Source organism: Pocillopora damicornis, chromosome 11 (assembly GCF_964200805.1).
Source record: "Pocillopora damicornis chromosome 11, jaPocDami1.2, whole genome shotgun sequence".
In the NCBI taxonomy this organism is placed as follows: domain Eukaryota; kingdom Metazoa; phylum Cnidaria; class Anthozoa; order Scleractinia; family Pocilloporidae; genus Pocillopora; species Pocillopora damicornis.
Window position 1 is genome coordinate 13,103,229 of NC_142680.1, and position 15,472 is coordinate 13,118,700.

The 15,472-nt window shown below is 37.7% G+C and overlaps 1 long non-coding RNA gene and 1 pseudogene across 1 annotated transcript; one reads left to right on the forward strand and one right to left on the reverse strand.

Annotated features, from left to right (window-relative positions):
• Positions 1–3,110: 3,110 nt before the first annotated feature.
• Positions 3,111–14,841, forward strand: LOC149037626 (uncharacterized). The gene is made up of 2 exons (XR_016181206.1): positions 3,111–3,863; positions 12,173–14,841. It is a non-coding gene; the product is annotated as an uncharacterized LOC149037626 (long non-coding RNA).
• LOC149037627 (uncharacterized) lies at positions 9,523–10,758 on the reverse strand (annotated as a pseudogene).
• Positions 14,842–15,472: the final 631 nt, after the last annotated feature.

A 15,472-nucleotide genomic window follows, 5' to 3' on the forward strand; every position in this document is an offset into this window, starting at 1 on the left:
TAAAGAACAAGCTGAAGTAGTTAATTTCGCTGCATTGTCCTTATTGATGGAGGGCTTATCACTGGGCAAGTCGGCACAAGCAAATCTTGGGTGGTGAGTGCAACCTGAGAGGATTGCAAGCAGAGAGGACGAAACATGGCATTGGTATGTTCCAGTGGTATTCCATCCTGGGTTTATGGACCAGCCGTCGCTGCATCTGCCAATTCGCATCATGGTCTCAGACATGCCATTAGACCATCATATAGTGAAATGAGAGTGTAAAGTGAAGCAAGCAAGCGAAGGAAGCAAGCAAGCAAGCAAGCGAGGAAGGTAACCTGCCGTTTGGCGGGAAGCAGTTGATAAACGATAAACACGTCTTCACGCGTACCTCGTCAATTTTAGCTGAAAGAAATTGTTGCGGCATTCGTAAAGTACCATGCCTTTCCTTAACGCTCAGTCTGGAGTTAGACTGTATTTCCTCAGAAGAAATTATATTGTTGAGAGCATCTTCATCTAGAAACTTAGAGGCAGAGCTCAATACCACTGCAACATATGTTTTATCTTCAAAAAATGCGGTTGTCTTGTTTTATCGTTCGCGCATAAAAGAACTGGATGGCAACTTGACTCGATTTGATGCGGTTTCCGAAGGGAAGGAAGAAAGGATAAAGAGTCCGGGAGACAAGTCGTTGGTTTTAAAGAACATATCCCAATTCATACTTGTGTGGAACAAGTCCAACGAGCTAAAGAACGGTAGTTTGGTAACGTTAAAGAAAGTATTGAATGACAAGCTTTCCATCGACTTCCATGAGGACCATGAGGTCGGTAGCGTGTTCATTGGTAGGGTTATTTGGAATCAACAAAATTGGCAAGGTTAGAACATTAGGAGCGTCATTCAATCTCCTGTGACTTCGGCGCCTGTTGTGACTTGCCACAAGTCGCAAGGCTTAGGACTTTCAGCGGTCGTCCTGCACTCCGCCAGGGAATTTGTCTTTGGATTAGTCGAGTAAGTGTCTCAAGAGTCCCTCCAGGTCATTGACCTCAAAAGTCCTCAGATCTCACAGTGAAGCTCAAAGTAGTAAAGAGACTGGAAACTTGCACCTAACCCTAGGTTGTTGCCAAAAATGCTTCATTGCTGAGGAGAGTTCCTCTGGGGTTCATAATTTTAAAACATTGTAGACAAGGAGGGAGATGTTGACGAAGATTTTTACAATTTCCTAATAGAGGTGCCGGATGGAATAGTACAGGCTTACCTTGAGAGCAAGGACGCAGAAGATATCAACTCTGTCCGCGGGTTTCCCTGATTTTGAAGGCCTTTTGAAGGAACTAAAAATGCTCCGAAATCAGTCTGATGGTTAACCAGGCAGTGGACACTCGAACAGCGCTCTTTTTTCACAGAATATGTAAACCATTGATTTGATTTTTGGTTTTTGAAAATCGCTTTAAAAATGGTAAGACGCCGATGACCTCACCATCAAAGTTACACGGGACGAATCTCAAAACTGTCACGGCTAAACAACACGAATTGTTTTCTTTGCCCTACTTTCCTTTAATTAAGGTACCTCTCAAACACTTCCACCTGCACTGCACCTCCTTAAACAGGCAACTCGGTTCCAGGAGGAACAATTAATAGCTCTTCTCTGACGAAACCACGCTTTTGTCCATCTTTCAGGTAGTAGAGTATAGACTCGCCTTTATTCAAATTGGTTTTTCGATATTGAAGACCTTCAGAGACTAGATTGGATCTGTGGCTCGCCTCTGACCACCTTCCAGTTCACCAGCGGTATAGAGATGTCTTGCATTCTTTGAGGAGTTGAGTCGTTTAAGTCATTGAACTCTTTACGTCTATCGACTTGTCTTTGATTCATCAATCGGGCTGCCTTCCAGTCAATCTTGTCTCTTCGCTCATCAAGGCTGAAACAACTTCTCGAAGCCTCTTCACCCATTGGGTAGATCTCTTTCCCTCTTTGAGGTTCATCTTCTAACTTTATTGGAAAGTGAAGAGATTCTCACCCAAAGTCCCTAATCCTTGTGAACGTTCACATTCCCTCTTCTTATCCTAGCACTGTGCTTTGTCATCTCTCTTGTGACATCACCTATGAATTCACGCCCAGAATCAACTTCAAGAACTTTTGGCCATCTTAATGGTCCTCGCTTAAAGATTGTCTGAAAAGTCTTTGAGACCTCAGAGGAGTCCTCTAAAGTGAGAGGTTCGGCAGCCTTGAATCTGCTTGCAACATCAACAACTGTCAATGTGTACTTATGGACTTTCTTACCTCTCTGGAGCCTGTCACGAGGAAGGAAAAGAAGACCAGTTTGATGAACTGCATTTGGAGATTCAATGTCAAAAGTTGTTCTCGGGATATGCTTCGGGGCAGACAAATAATTCTGCCAGATGGCTTGCCTCATCAACCAAAGCTTTGCAACGTTCTCAGACACTTCAGCTTCTTGAGCCAACTTCTTCACAGCGGGCAATCCCTTCCAAAAGCCCTTTGGGCTATCGTAGATTCTTGATAGTTTTATTTCCATTGTACGGCTTCAAAGCATAATCCGTATCAACAAAACTCTGTTTTGCCCGCTCCTTGACTTTGTCACTAGTTGCAACCCAATTGAGAAGCTTTGTTCGATTTTCTTGATACTTTTCATATGCCACTTGGTACTTCTCCACAGCGAGACCATGCCTCTTTTTCTCTTCTTCAGCACTATTCTGGGCTCCATTCAAATACTTTGCGAAATAGCTTCCGCCAACAAAGGCGATCGCATTGATGAGCGCTCCTCTGATCATTATTGCTATGCTTGCTTTATTTACCTGCAACTATGTTTCTCACACCCTTCAGATCTTCAACATTAGGGACCTTTAGCAAACCACGACGGCAACGGCAACGAGGGCGCGGCAAAACAAAAGACTACAACTACGCCAGACTCAAGAGTTACGTTCCATTTTACTTTCAGTTTTAATTTATTTTTTCTTTTATTTTTTATTAAATCTTTGAAAAATTGTAAAATTTTGAGTGGCAGCTCTCGGCCAACGTAGTTGTGTCCATTTACTCAAGTTGTGAAGTTGTTTTGATCTTGAGTGATTTAGAAGGTTTTTTTAGTATTTTGATGTCAGATTTCACACAATGCGCGGTAAATTAGACTTTCGTTTTGATTTGATTTTGAGTTTATTTTTTATTTCGACGTGAATTGCCCTTGGATTTCAGTTTAATTTTGAAATGATTTTTACTTTGATAATGCAATTACTTTTGCTTTTAAATTTGCTTGCTATTTCATTTTACTTTCAATCATTCTTTTTCCTTTGTTTTGCAGTCACGTTCCATTTTACTTTCAGTTTTAATTTATTTTTTCTTTTATTTTTTATTAAATCTTTGAAAAATTGTAAAATTTTGAGTGGCAGTTCTCGGCCACCATAGTCTTCCAATAGATCATAAGTGAGAACTAATCAGAATGCGTACATAACTGAGCTTGATCACATAAACTCTCATAGAGCACGCTCTTTCAACCAATGACAACACGCATTATATCTGAACTTAATTATAATACAATTTTATCACAATGTCATGCGTGTCACGCGGGAAAACTATAATGTCGAATAGGGCACGTAAATCAAATCTCTCTTTCGTTGCTTTGGCTGGTTGTTGTTTTCGTTTTTAGAATTATGCGTTGAAAGTAGAAGGAACAGCACATTTTGCTTCAGGTTGTGTGGAATACATACGTTGGAGTGAATCAGGCAGCGGAGATAAAATGGTGCCTCGTCTCGCACTGGCTATCCTAAGGCGAGACAGTTTGAACGAGACAATTTGTAGTGGCTGTTCGATTCCGTTCGAGGAATGATTGTGTAGAAATATTCACCGGTCAAGTGTTTCACTCCTTAAAGATATGGCGAGGTAAGGGAACAGAGATTTAAGCCCTTCACTGACACTGAATTGAGCTGACTTTCGATTTGATATTTGATATTTCACAAATATAGAACGCTGTGACTCAATGCTGGGTTGCCGGGCACGTTGTCAAACAGACTAAATACAGCATCTCACCGAATGGTTCTTTCAAACTTATCAGTGAACTTCAAATCTTGATTTGGAAATGTGAAGCGATTCCAAAAATTGACGTGGTCTTTTAGTGGACAAATTTTCCGAGTTTGTGCATACTAATAACCATAATATCGCTTGGTTGTCTACACTTAGAAATTGTACGCTTCTGATTAGACTGTTGGGCTCGGTCTCGAGTAGACTTAAGTCCAGTTCAAACGTCGCACTTCTCATGTGCCGAATCTAATAGTTATTTGGGTAGACCCAAATTAATTAAATTCGACGTTGGTTTTAGATGTCGAGTCAAATATTTCGAATTTAATTTCTCTACTATAAAATGTGAAATAATCCTCGTCTCAAGGTCTTTTCGTTAAACATGGCGGACAACTACTGAACATTTACAAGAATAAGTGTGTTTAAAATGCCCAGTGGAATGCAAAGGCATCACTTTGTTTTGCTACAAACGTCAACCACATCCTCCTAAAAAGGAGGTGCATTTTAAGCGTTTGTCTGCTTTTGTTGATTTCCTTGATGTAACAAAACCGAGAACTTCAAAACGTCATTACTCCTTTCTGCTCCTGTTGTCGATTGACAAGGAACACTGGGTGGTAGGAGACTGTCTGGCGTAAGTACTTGGATGCAAGGTTTGAAAAGACGCTATGGGTAACAGGGGCTACATTTCTATATATTTTGAGTTGTATAAGACATTAGCTGGAAAGAGAGATAGTGACTGAGGAGCCTTTGTCCCCTGAATTTAGACTTACTGTGTGTTTATATAGGTAAGGTAGGGGTGACCATTATTACACCATTGTGGAAATGTCTGGAGTTGGAGTTTCCACTGTGTGTACTATAGTGTAAGAGGTTTCACAGGTTGACTGTTTGTGGAACAAAACTGTATCGCAGCACATGTCAGAGTCTGAGGCAGATTTTAAAAACAAAACACTTGATATGGAAGAGTTTTGGCAGTTTCTGTGTTATTGGAAAGCCATAGATGGCTGCCACATTCTGATGAAGTACCCCCCAGGTGGGCTTGAGCCTTACAAAGAAGATCATAACTTTATAATATTTAAGTCTACAAATCTATGGACAAGAATCCAAGAAGGTTACATTCCAAAGATGGGGAAAACCATTGATGATGTCACTGTACCATCACTAATTATTGGTGGTTCAGCATTTACCTTGTGCCAGTTGCTCATGAAGCCATTTACAAATGCCATGCTATATCCACAGCAGAACTACTCTAATTATAGGCTAAGTCTAGCAGGCATGGTCACTGAGGGGGCTTATGGTTAGTTAGAAGGACGATGGCATGTATTATTAAGAAAGTGTGAGAGTTCAACTGATCAGGTCCACACAGCGACTCTTGCATGTATTGTTATATATAATGTGTGCATAGAGCGCGGAGACACTACACCAAACAAGCTTGATTCGACCAATAACCCAAATATGCAAGAAAGAAGACTTGTCTCAATAGGAAAAAACATTTTTGTGCTTTTGCCAGTGTCTGTCTCAGCCTGATCTGTTTCCTGCCCTGTAGAGGACAGTGAGAACAGCGCAAAAACTACAAATGGCAAATAGCTCAGTGTTGAATTGTGGGTAGAAAATATATTAAACAAACTTATGCAAACTTGTCATTTTATACAACTTGCCTTGGCAAATTTAATTGCCTGTCAGACTTAATTCAATTTGTCTAATTTAATTGAGTCAAACATTGAACTTTAACTATATGATTCAGCACACAAGATGTTTGCTGTTTGAATGGGGCCTAAATGCCTGGCAGTGAGAAATTTTCATCAAAAATGTGCTCTATCAGAGTACAAAGGTTCCTTGAAACTTCTAGAGTATGATGTTTTTCTATAGAAATGTCAAGGGATTAAAAAAATTAACTTGGTTTTTTTAGTGGACAAATTTTCTGAGCTTGTGCAACCCCTAACCCTTTAAACCCTACAGGTGATCAGCATCTGATTTCTCCTTTCAGTAATACCGCATTCACTATATCCATGAGAATAAAGGAAATGATTGCCAACCTAAGAGCCTTTAATTGTTAAACAAATTCTCCTTGTCAGTATCAAAGGAAATGTATAGTGAAGAGTATGGTGAATATGGATGCTGATGTGAGGGTGCAAAGGGTTAACATAATAGAGTATATTTTTTGTATACACCATATATACACGTGATATATTACATCATGTATACTTTATGTATACTTGTTGTAGAGCTTTAGTATGTGCAGAAAGTATACTTTTTGTATTAGTAATTTGGAACTGCTTGAAGTATACTATTAGTATAGCACATGGAGAAACAGTATACTAATAGTATACACCCTGAATACACTCCAAGGAAGCATACTTCTTTTATAGATATACAAAAAGTATTCTTGTAAAATTTTTTTTTCTCACCTTGTGTACACAAAGTATACTTTTTGTATTTATTGTGGTACGCAACATTTTAGTTTACAAAACACCCTTGAAATAGTACAGCAAAATTATAGAAACCTGCAGGACCATTCATGACAAGACCAATTGTTTCACTGTTAAATACATTTTATTTCAGCTTAGAAAACACCCTCAAAAGAGTAAATTAACATGCTGAATTTGATGAGGTGCCATTTCCATCAAAATTCAGCCCTTTTGTTTTTTTGTAAATGGTGCTTGCATTTTTGTAAATGATGCTTACATTTCTGTACATGCAGCCTTTGTTTTTTTTATATGGTGCCTCGATTTTATAAATGGTGCCTATAATATTGTAAATGCTGCCTGTTTTTTAAAATGGTGACAGTTGTTTTCATAAATGGTGGCTACCGTTTTGTAAATGCTGCCCCTATTTTATATAATTTGGGGCTATTTTCCCCTAGATGGTGCTAAGAATCTTCTGAAATGATGTCTTTACTTTTGTAAATGCTGGCTTGAGTCAATTTTTGTAAATGGTACTCTTTAAAAAATATGGTGCAGCAGTTTGGGGACTAACCCAGCCCTGTTCACAGAGCGAAACCTGGTAAGTAGTCATTTGCTGCATTCCTCTCACTCTTCCATTAAGCAGACAACCTTGTGAATGCAGTGAGGATGCTGTCAATGGCCATTAAATTAAAAATTGAAAATATCTGTTGTAGTTTTCCAAACCTTGTTGAAAAGTTGGATGCTGATGAAGCACTAGAGAACATAGATCAAATCTTTAAGGCTGTTAATTGTTTGGATTCTCTGTTGAGATTGCCAGATGATGTCTATTGAAACATTTCCTCAGCAAGACACATTCTGGAAAACTTAACGAACGTCAGTGAGAACTCTTAGAGTCAACACTAGTATTTGAGGTCACCCATCATATGACATTATGCAAGATCAACTACAGTCACTGATTGGCCAGAGGTTCACAGTGCCACAAATTGCCGAGTTACTGCAGGTATCAACAGGAACCATTGAAGCTACCTCACTGAATATAATATGTTGTCATTGAGCATCATTGCAGATGAAGAATTAGACAGTGAAATTAGAACCATTAAGACCTTTCATCCCAACCGTGGATCAAAGAATTTGGCTGGGTGTATTGCATCTCGTAATGTAAGGGTAACCAGGCAACAACTGAGACAGTCCTTGCAAAGAGGCAAGCTAGTGGGCATAGCTGAGCGCAGATGTAGAGCTATTAATTGGCGTGTTTATTTGGTATCTTGTCTGCTAGCCTTATGGCATTTAGATGGTAGTCAAAAACTTATCAGATGGCGCTTTGTGGTTCACAGTTGCATCAACGGATTCAGCAGAATTCTAGTCTATCTCTCATGTAACACAAATAACAAAGCATCAACTGTGTAAAGTTGCTTTCAAGATGCAGTAGCTCAGTGGGGACTACCCTCACGTATTCGGAGTGATTGAGGAGGTGAGAATATTGATGTAGTACAATACATGATTCACAGACAAGGAACTGGTGTATATAACCAACTAGTGTATATAACCAAGGGATAGAGCATCTGTGGAGAGATGTGTACAGTGATGTTCTGGAACTTATCAAGAGTCTCTTTACAGTCATGGAAGACATGGGAGAATTCTTGATTCAATCAGTGAAAGTGATTTATGGTGTTTACACTTCTGTTTCCCAAAAGTCATTAATGACAAGTTACAGGAGTGCGTGGCTGCTTGGATCAGACACCCCTTAAGTACTGAACACAATCTGACACCCCTGCAGTTATGGGTTCAAGGTAACTTTGAAAATGCTTGTTTTCAGCAGTCAGAAGGGCATGAAATTAATTTTTTTTTCTGATAGCCACTTGGCTCCTAAATTTTTCAAAGTGGTGGCCAATTCAAAAAAAGTTGGTCGCCATCTTTTAAGACAAACAAAACCTTTTTTTACACTGTCAGAGTTATAGATAGACCCTCCAAACTTAAGTTTAGAAAAAGATAGTGTGCTACTAAGTGGACATTAGGATGGATGATATACAACCCTCAAGCTCACCTAAATCCAAGATAGTGTCTTGTTATTGATTGATATACATGTGCTGCATTTTGGAAGCAAACTTAACGAGGAAGTTTGCCACCGATTTATCTTTGCAAATCTTTTTAATTCACTGTATCTCGATGTAAGGTTATGATGAAGCATTCTAGTTGCCAATTTGGCGACTAATTTTCAGGATTTGGTTGTCAATGTGAAAAATTTAGTAGCATTGGCACCAGTATTAGGTGCAATTTCACGCCCTAGTCAGTAATGACTATGGTATTGATTGGGAGGGTCCAGTTAGTGTTGACAATGTTTATGAAGACAGCATTGATGTGGCCACCACAAATTGCCTTCTGAATCAAGCTCAACTGAATGATCTACAGAGAATGGTAGATGAAAGAAGTTACACATTGCCATTGGCTATCCCATGGCTAAGTGTCAGATGTTACCTTTTGGTTAAGGACTTTGTAAAAGGTGGTGTCCAAAACAGCACTAAGGTACCATTTAGCTAATGATGACAACAGATATTTCAACACCATGGGGTTTGACCATTTACATATTGTTGCTGTTGTGTCTTTATTCCATTTTCAGGAGGAGCTGGCAAAGATTGTTTCCTGTTTTGAAATGGTGCAGGATTTAAATTGATAATGGTTTATTTATCTAATTAACTGTGAAAAAATCAACCAGATCATTAAACAGATACATACCCTCTTGAGGCAAAACCTTCACTAAAAACATGTTCTAGTTTGCCAGGGAAGAGGCCTAGGTGTTCAAATTAAAAAGTATGTGATACATCCATGCCTTTACTTAAAAGAAACAGTAAAGTGAATAACAAACATTGTACCATGTACATTTACTGAGGACAAAGAAAAAAAGATCAGGTACTAAGTAACTATAGCTAATGACAAATATAAAAACTGAAATCTGAACTAATTTTCTTGTATAGCTTAAGGATAATGTGCTTTTGTACAGCAGAAAGAGAGATGCAACAAGACAGCTGTAACTGGAACATTTCCATAATAAAACCAGCAAAATGGATGTGCTAATACAATCCATAGTCAGTTAGTACCTTTCTTACCATTTTGAAAGTGACTGTGTAATCACTGAACAATCAAAGAAGGAAATTGTTTGTTTCATCAAGACAGCCAGCACTAGGACTTGCATTAACATTAACTAAAGAATAAGCAAAATATTGTTCCACAGTAACTGGAAGCAAAGTGAAGAATAACTTTGAAAACGAGATATCAGGCCCTTATAATGCTCATACTTTTCCAAAGCCATTGGCACTCATGAAGAGACTCTTTCATGAGCTCATTGAATTGTTGTGGGTCTTTGAAACCCCTTGGCAAATGCTAGGTTTGGGCACAAGTTAATGAGCAGGGACTGTGGTGTACATTTCCAATGAAGTCATAAAAGTGCACAGAAATCAAATTGTCAAAACCAGTGGAGAAACAGAATCTGCTCCATTGATAAACACAAGGAGGTCCTTGAGTGTTAAACCATCTGCTTCATCCTCTTCAAGGTCCTTGAGAAAGAGCTCAAAGCAGTAAATTATGGAATCCTCACAGCTTCTGTTGTTTGATCCTGCTTCAGAACATTTTAACTTTTATAGGGAAGTAAAAGCACTTAAGGTAAGCTTTTCATGGCTGCTGCTCAAAATGGCTTCAAAAACAGATTGATTTGCCATTACCATGTTTCCAAAGTTTCCAATGCTGTTCATTCCTTCCATGAACTGAGCAAATTCTGCATGAACACCGTAGTCAAAGTTCTGCTTCAACAAACAGTCTACTACTTCTTTCTTGTGAGCTAAATTGACAGTGTATATCTTGGGGTAACTGTACTGAGAAATCTGATCTGCATGCTTAGCGATGACTTCAGCAAACTTTTCTTCAGAGCAACATGCTGCAGTAGCTCTCAATATCTCCTTCATCTGTACATCAGCAACCTCCTCAATAGCTCGTGCTTGGTCAAAGGTTGCACCCCTGCAAGTTTTGTAGCCCTCTGACGAAAAGCATCAGGGACCATTATTGCCTTGCAAGACACTACAAGCAACCAACTTTCCAGCTAATGCATACTTCTGGCCACTCAGCTGATTAAGATCATGGGAAAGCCATGGATCTCTAGGTTGTAGTTCAGGGTGACTTGCATCACTTGAGGTGGCTGTCTGTTTATCTAATAAACTTGCTTCTGTGGCAGTAGGGAAATTTGGGTCTTGATCTTCATCAATAAGGTCGACATAATTGTCATAATGTGCGTGATGAAGGAAAATAGATGAGACGTGGAGTTTCAGGTACAGCTGGGACAGGATGACCTCTTTCTGCACGGTGGTCATTAGAAGGGGCACATGATGTTGATTGGCTGGGACAGGGTCATCTCTTTCCTCCCATACTGCTGAGGGGTCATCATCTGAGTCAATATTCTCTGATGAAAGATTTACCGTAATTTCCGGCCGTTTACCTGCGGGTAATCTGTTGATTTTGCGTTAAACGCGCGCCACTGCGGGTAAAAGGGAGTTGCGGGTAATGTGACAAATTTAAAATCTACTGGCAGTTGAATTGAAAAAAATTCTCACCTACAGGCGTTTCCACCTCTGAAATGAATTTTACTGCATTAAGAGTGCCACAAAGCGGCACGAAAACATGATGCCGACTCGAGGTTATTTCACGCATAATTAGTTGCGTGACGAACAAATTGTTATCGGCACGTGTGAAAACAAAATCTTGATGGTGAAAAAAATAATCCAAAGATATCCGGCGCATCAATAACAAATTTCCATTTAACACTAGCTTGAGCTAAAGAGAATTTTCCCGTTTTAAGGGACTTGTTAGGCCCAATAGAACCGGAGATATCTATTTTTTTTCAGAAATCGCCGACAGTACTTAATAATTCAAGTTTTAACATTCACCCAGCTTTCTTTCAACAAATCAACATGGCGCTGAACGATCGCTTGCACAAAATGTGGCCACAAATTCACATTCTGTCAAGTATGAAACGTTGAGATTTGGGCATGGGCCGCTAGTGTTTTAACTGTATAATTTTATTAATAAAGTACATGCTAATATTGACAAAGAAGCTTTCAAGTTTTCGAAAGTTAGATCAGACAACTATTATGCACAGCATTCAGTTTGCTACATGCTTACAAAATAAATATCGTACATGTCTATATATGTCACTGATGTGTTCAACAATAAGTGTTTTTATTTTGCCCTCTAACTCTGCATGCCATTAAGTATATCTATATATATAAACTATCAAATATTAATTGGTATAGTTAAACATATTCCAACATTTAAGAGATTTTGCAAAGTTAAATAAGGGAATGAAGTGAAACTTTGTTGATTTCTTGCTATCAAATGTGTGAATAGATCATAATGGCTTCTGGTTGCTCAAACTGAATATTTGACTGTTTATAAATGGTATTCCAGGGGAATAATTCTCAAATCTCTCTTCTGTGGTTCTGCTTACATCAGTTCAAAACACCCTTGCATCTATTAACTTTGGGAAGGTTTCTATGACAAGGTCTTGAATTCCATTTCATTCGAATCCTCAGGTACAGAAATCTTCACTTCCCCCAGACTAGCCATCGGCAATTCCCTCTGTTCTTCAGCATCTGGGGTCTCTGATTGATCCTTGTCACTCAAGCAGAGAAATTTACATGTGATTGTTTTACACTTTTTGGTCTTTCTCTCCAATCCCTTGGCCTTTCGCTTTTTACCCCTTCATGAGTTATTTAATGTTGCATTTAGGTGACTACTGGTATGATGAAAATGATGTGGAAAATAACGATTTCAGTTCCATTTCCACCCTTAAAGAGCCAGCAGCTGTCAGTTCCACTGCTGAAGAGCTTGGAATACTTTCAACAGTGGTCATGACTTGTGTCGTAAGCCTTTCAGCAACCCTTGATGGCATCCTTGCAAGCTTGTCCGCCATGTTGACAGAAGAATGAAAGGAACACGGAAAATGACTAGTTACCAGGTTTTTCTCCGCAAATCGGTTAGTCCCAAACTGCTGCACCATATTTTTTAAAGAGTATCGTTTACGAAAATTGACTCAAGCCAGCGTTTCCAAAAGTAAAGGCATCATTTAAGAAGATTCTTAGCACCATTTAGGGAAAAATAACCACAAATTATATAAAATTAGGGACAGCATTTACGAAACAATAGGCATCATTTATAAAACAACTGTCACCATTTTAAAAAACAGAGGCAGCATTTACAATAGGTACCATTTATAAAATCAATGCACCATATTAAAAAAAAACGAAGGCTGAATGTACAGAAATGTAAGCACCATTAACAAAAATGCAAGCACCATTAATGAAAAAACAGAAGGGCTGAATTTTGGCAGGAGTGGCACCTCATAGAATTGTAACATAACTGTCATTGGCATTATTATATGGGATTTTATTTTACAACTTACCAATAAAATGGAATCATTCCTGTTTCCCAGAATTAGGACTTTATAAAAAGAATCAATAAGTTATTTGCAATGTGGAATCTTCCTTTTTTCATAATCAAAATTCTAAAGCATGCATTGACTGTAACACTAACAATAATGTACAAGATTTTTGTTTTTTTTCAAGCTTATTATTATTATATGGTATCTAGTCTTAATGACCAATGGGGATGGGCAGGTATTTGCCTTTTTTCTCACAACAAAACCTGCAAAAGTTAACTTAGACAGTTTATTAGTAATAAATTAATTGTGACTGTAAATATATGAAAATCATATGTGCACTGTAGTCGAAGAAACAAATATAGAAGTGGTCCTTGCAGTTGTGAACACTACTGAACTGGTAGCTAAAATAAGGCCTTGAAAAAAAATTCAGGTCTGTACAGGATTTGAACCTGTGACCTCTGCAATATAAATAACTGTGAGAGGTGCTTCCACATTTGTTTCTTCAACCGCAGTGCACATATTTGATTTTCATATATTTACAGTCATTATACACCACTTGGAGGGTTTATTTGGAACCAACACAATGAGCAGCTTCCAGATTAATTGTACTAATAAAAATAACTGACAATCACACAACTTTCTCTTTCTCTCTTGTTTATAAAGCCTGACACAAACACTCAAGAAAACTGGAATGATTCAAAAGTTTGCATCAGGCTACTTGTACTTGTATGTATAACACATGATGTTTTCTACTTTCTTACATGTAAATATCATTTCTTTCTTTCTTTTGACATACATGTAGATACCTTTGTTAAAGAGTAACACATGACTCTGCTTAAATAAATAAATGCTTTCAAGGATATCTTTCTGAGGGTGGGGCTTGCTATTGGCACCCTTGAGGTTCATTCCTAGCAGCTCATCATTGGTGTAAAAGCAGTTCAACAAGTATGAGGCAACCGATTTAAATGATGGTGTAGCAACAACTTGTTGAAACTGGTGGCGATAGATGTATGCTTGAGACCCAGGACTGAACCATGTGTAGTGGGAAAAGAATCAACAACAAAAAAGAAACTTAAAAAGAATTTAAAAAAACTTAAACCTGGCAAATGATGTGTACTAAATTTATACACCCAACTGATGTAATACAAATAATGTGTACTCTTTGTTTGCAAAAAGTATACAAATATACTTCAATTTTGATAAAGGAAACTATACTATATTATACTAAAGTTCTAGTACAATGTATGTTGTGGTTGGTTGAAAGAGCATGCTCTATTAGAGTACAAAGCACAGAGCTGAGCAAAAGCCATCATGCTATCTGCCAGTTTGTACTATGTTTGACCTTTTTCGAGACTTCTCTCTAGTTTTTTTTTTTCATTAATTGTAAGTGAAATTTTGGAACAAGCAAGCAGGCATGTAGCAACAGAAGAACCCAACAAAAGTTTGTTTACAATACAACAGAACAAAGCACAATCAGGGCTTTTCTATGTGTTAAACATCACTTGGTTGTCTACACCAAGAAATTGTATATTTGTATGACAAATTTTGACTGTCCTCATTCCTCTGCAAATTTCCAAGTAATAATAAAAATATACTAAGGCTGTGTTATATATTAAAAGTGAGTAACAGACATTAAGTTATAGATCAAAGTACTGATAGATGCTGTTGTTCACCCTGAAAAGGCCTATTATTGTATTAGACTTACGACAGACACAAATCTTTTTCCTCAAATACAAAACATATATGCATATCAATACATACTCACAACTTAATTAGTTAAATTTCAATGCAATGTCTTATTGTTCATTTGTCTCTGCAGAAATGGCAAGAATTGCATATCAAGGTTCATTTTGTTATAAAAAGCGAATTCTTCCTGTATTCAGGGGAAAAAAAACCTTTTTCCAACCACCTTTCCATTTGACAAGTGCCACTCGGGTTTTGGTTGTCTATAACTATAGAACTATTGTTGTCTACAAAAAAAATGAATGAAAGCTGAAGAAAAATTAGTTAATTTTAATTTTATTTTTGAATCTATAAGTTTTTTAAAAAAAGTTTATAGGATCAACCTTCAGATATACCATGCTCTGTGAATGCATTGAGCACTATACCGTAAGGATAGACTATAACCAAGATTTATATATATATATATATGTATATATTAAGCTACTAATAAGATGATACTCAAACATTTTATTAAACAAAAAAATAAAAAAGGTGGTCTGAAGGAAACCCCTTCAAATACCAAAACCAGAAAAATGAGGTACTTGGAAGGAATTAAAATGTTTCTAAAAATGTAAGTCCATTTTATGTATATGTGTAAACAAGTTGAGCAATAATACTGATCTAGGTATTAACTAAAGTACCTAAAAACTAATCATGATGACATCACTGTACTTCTACTAGCAATAGGGAACTTGACTAGCAGGACAAGTCTGCAGAGGTTAAACTACTTGCACTAGGTAGGCAAGCTTGGTCACAATTATCATGCAAGACTTTTTCTATACCAATTTGCCATGTTTGTAGGTAAGAAGCACATCACCCTAGTAATAAGTGGTGGTTCACAATAACCATGCACATTTTAATACATTATTTCCAATGAACAGATATGGAATCTTTCACATGCCTTTTTTACTTTACAAGACTTGACA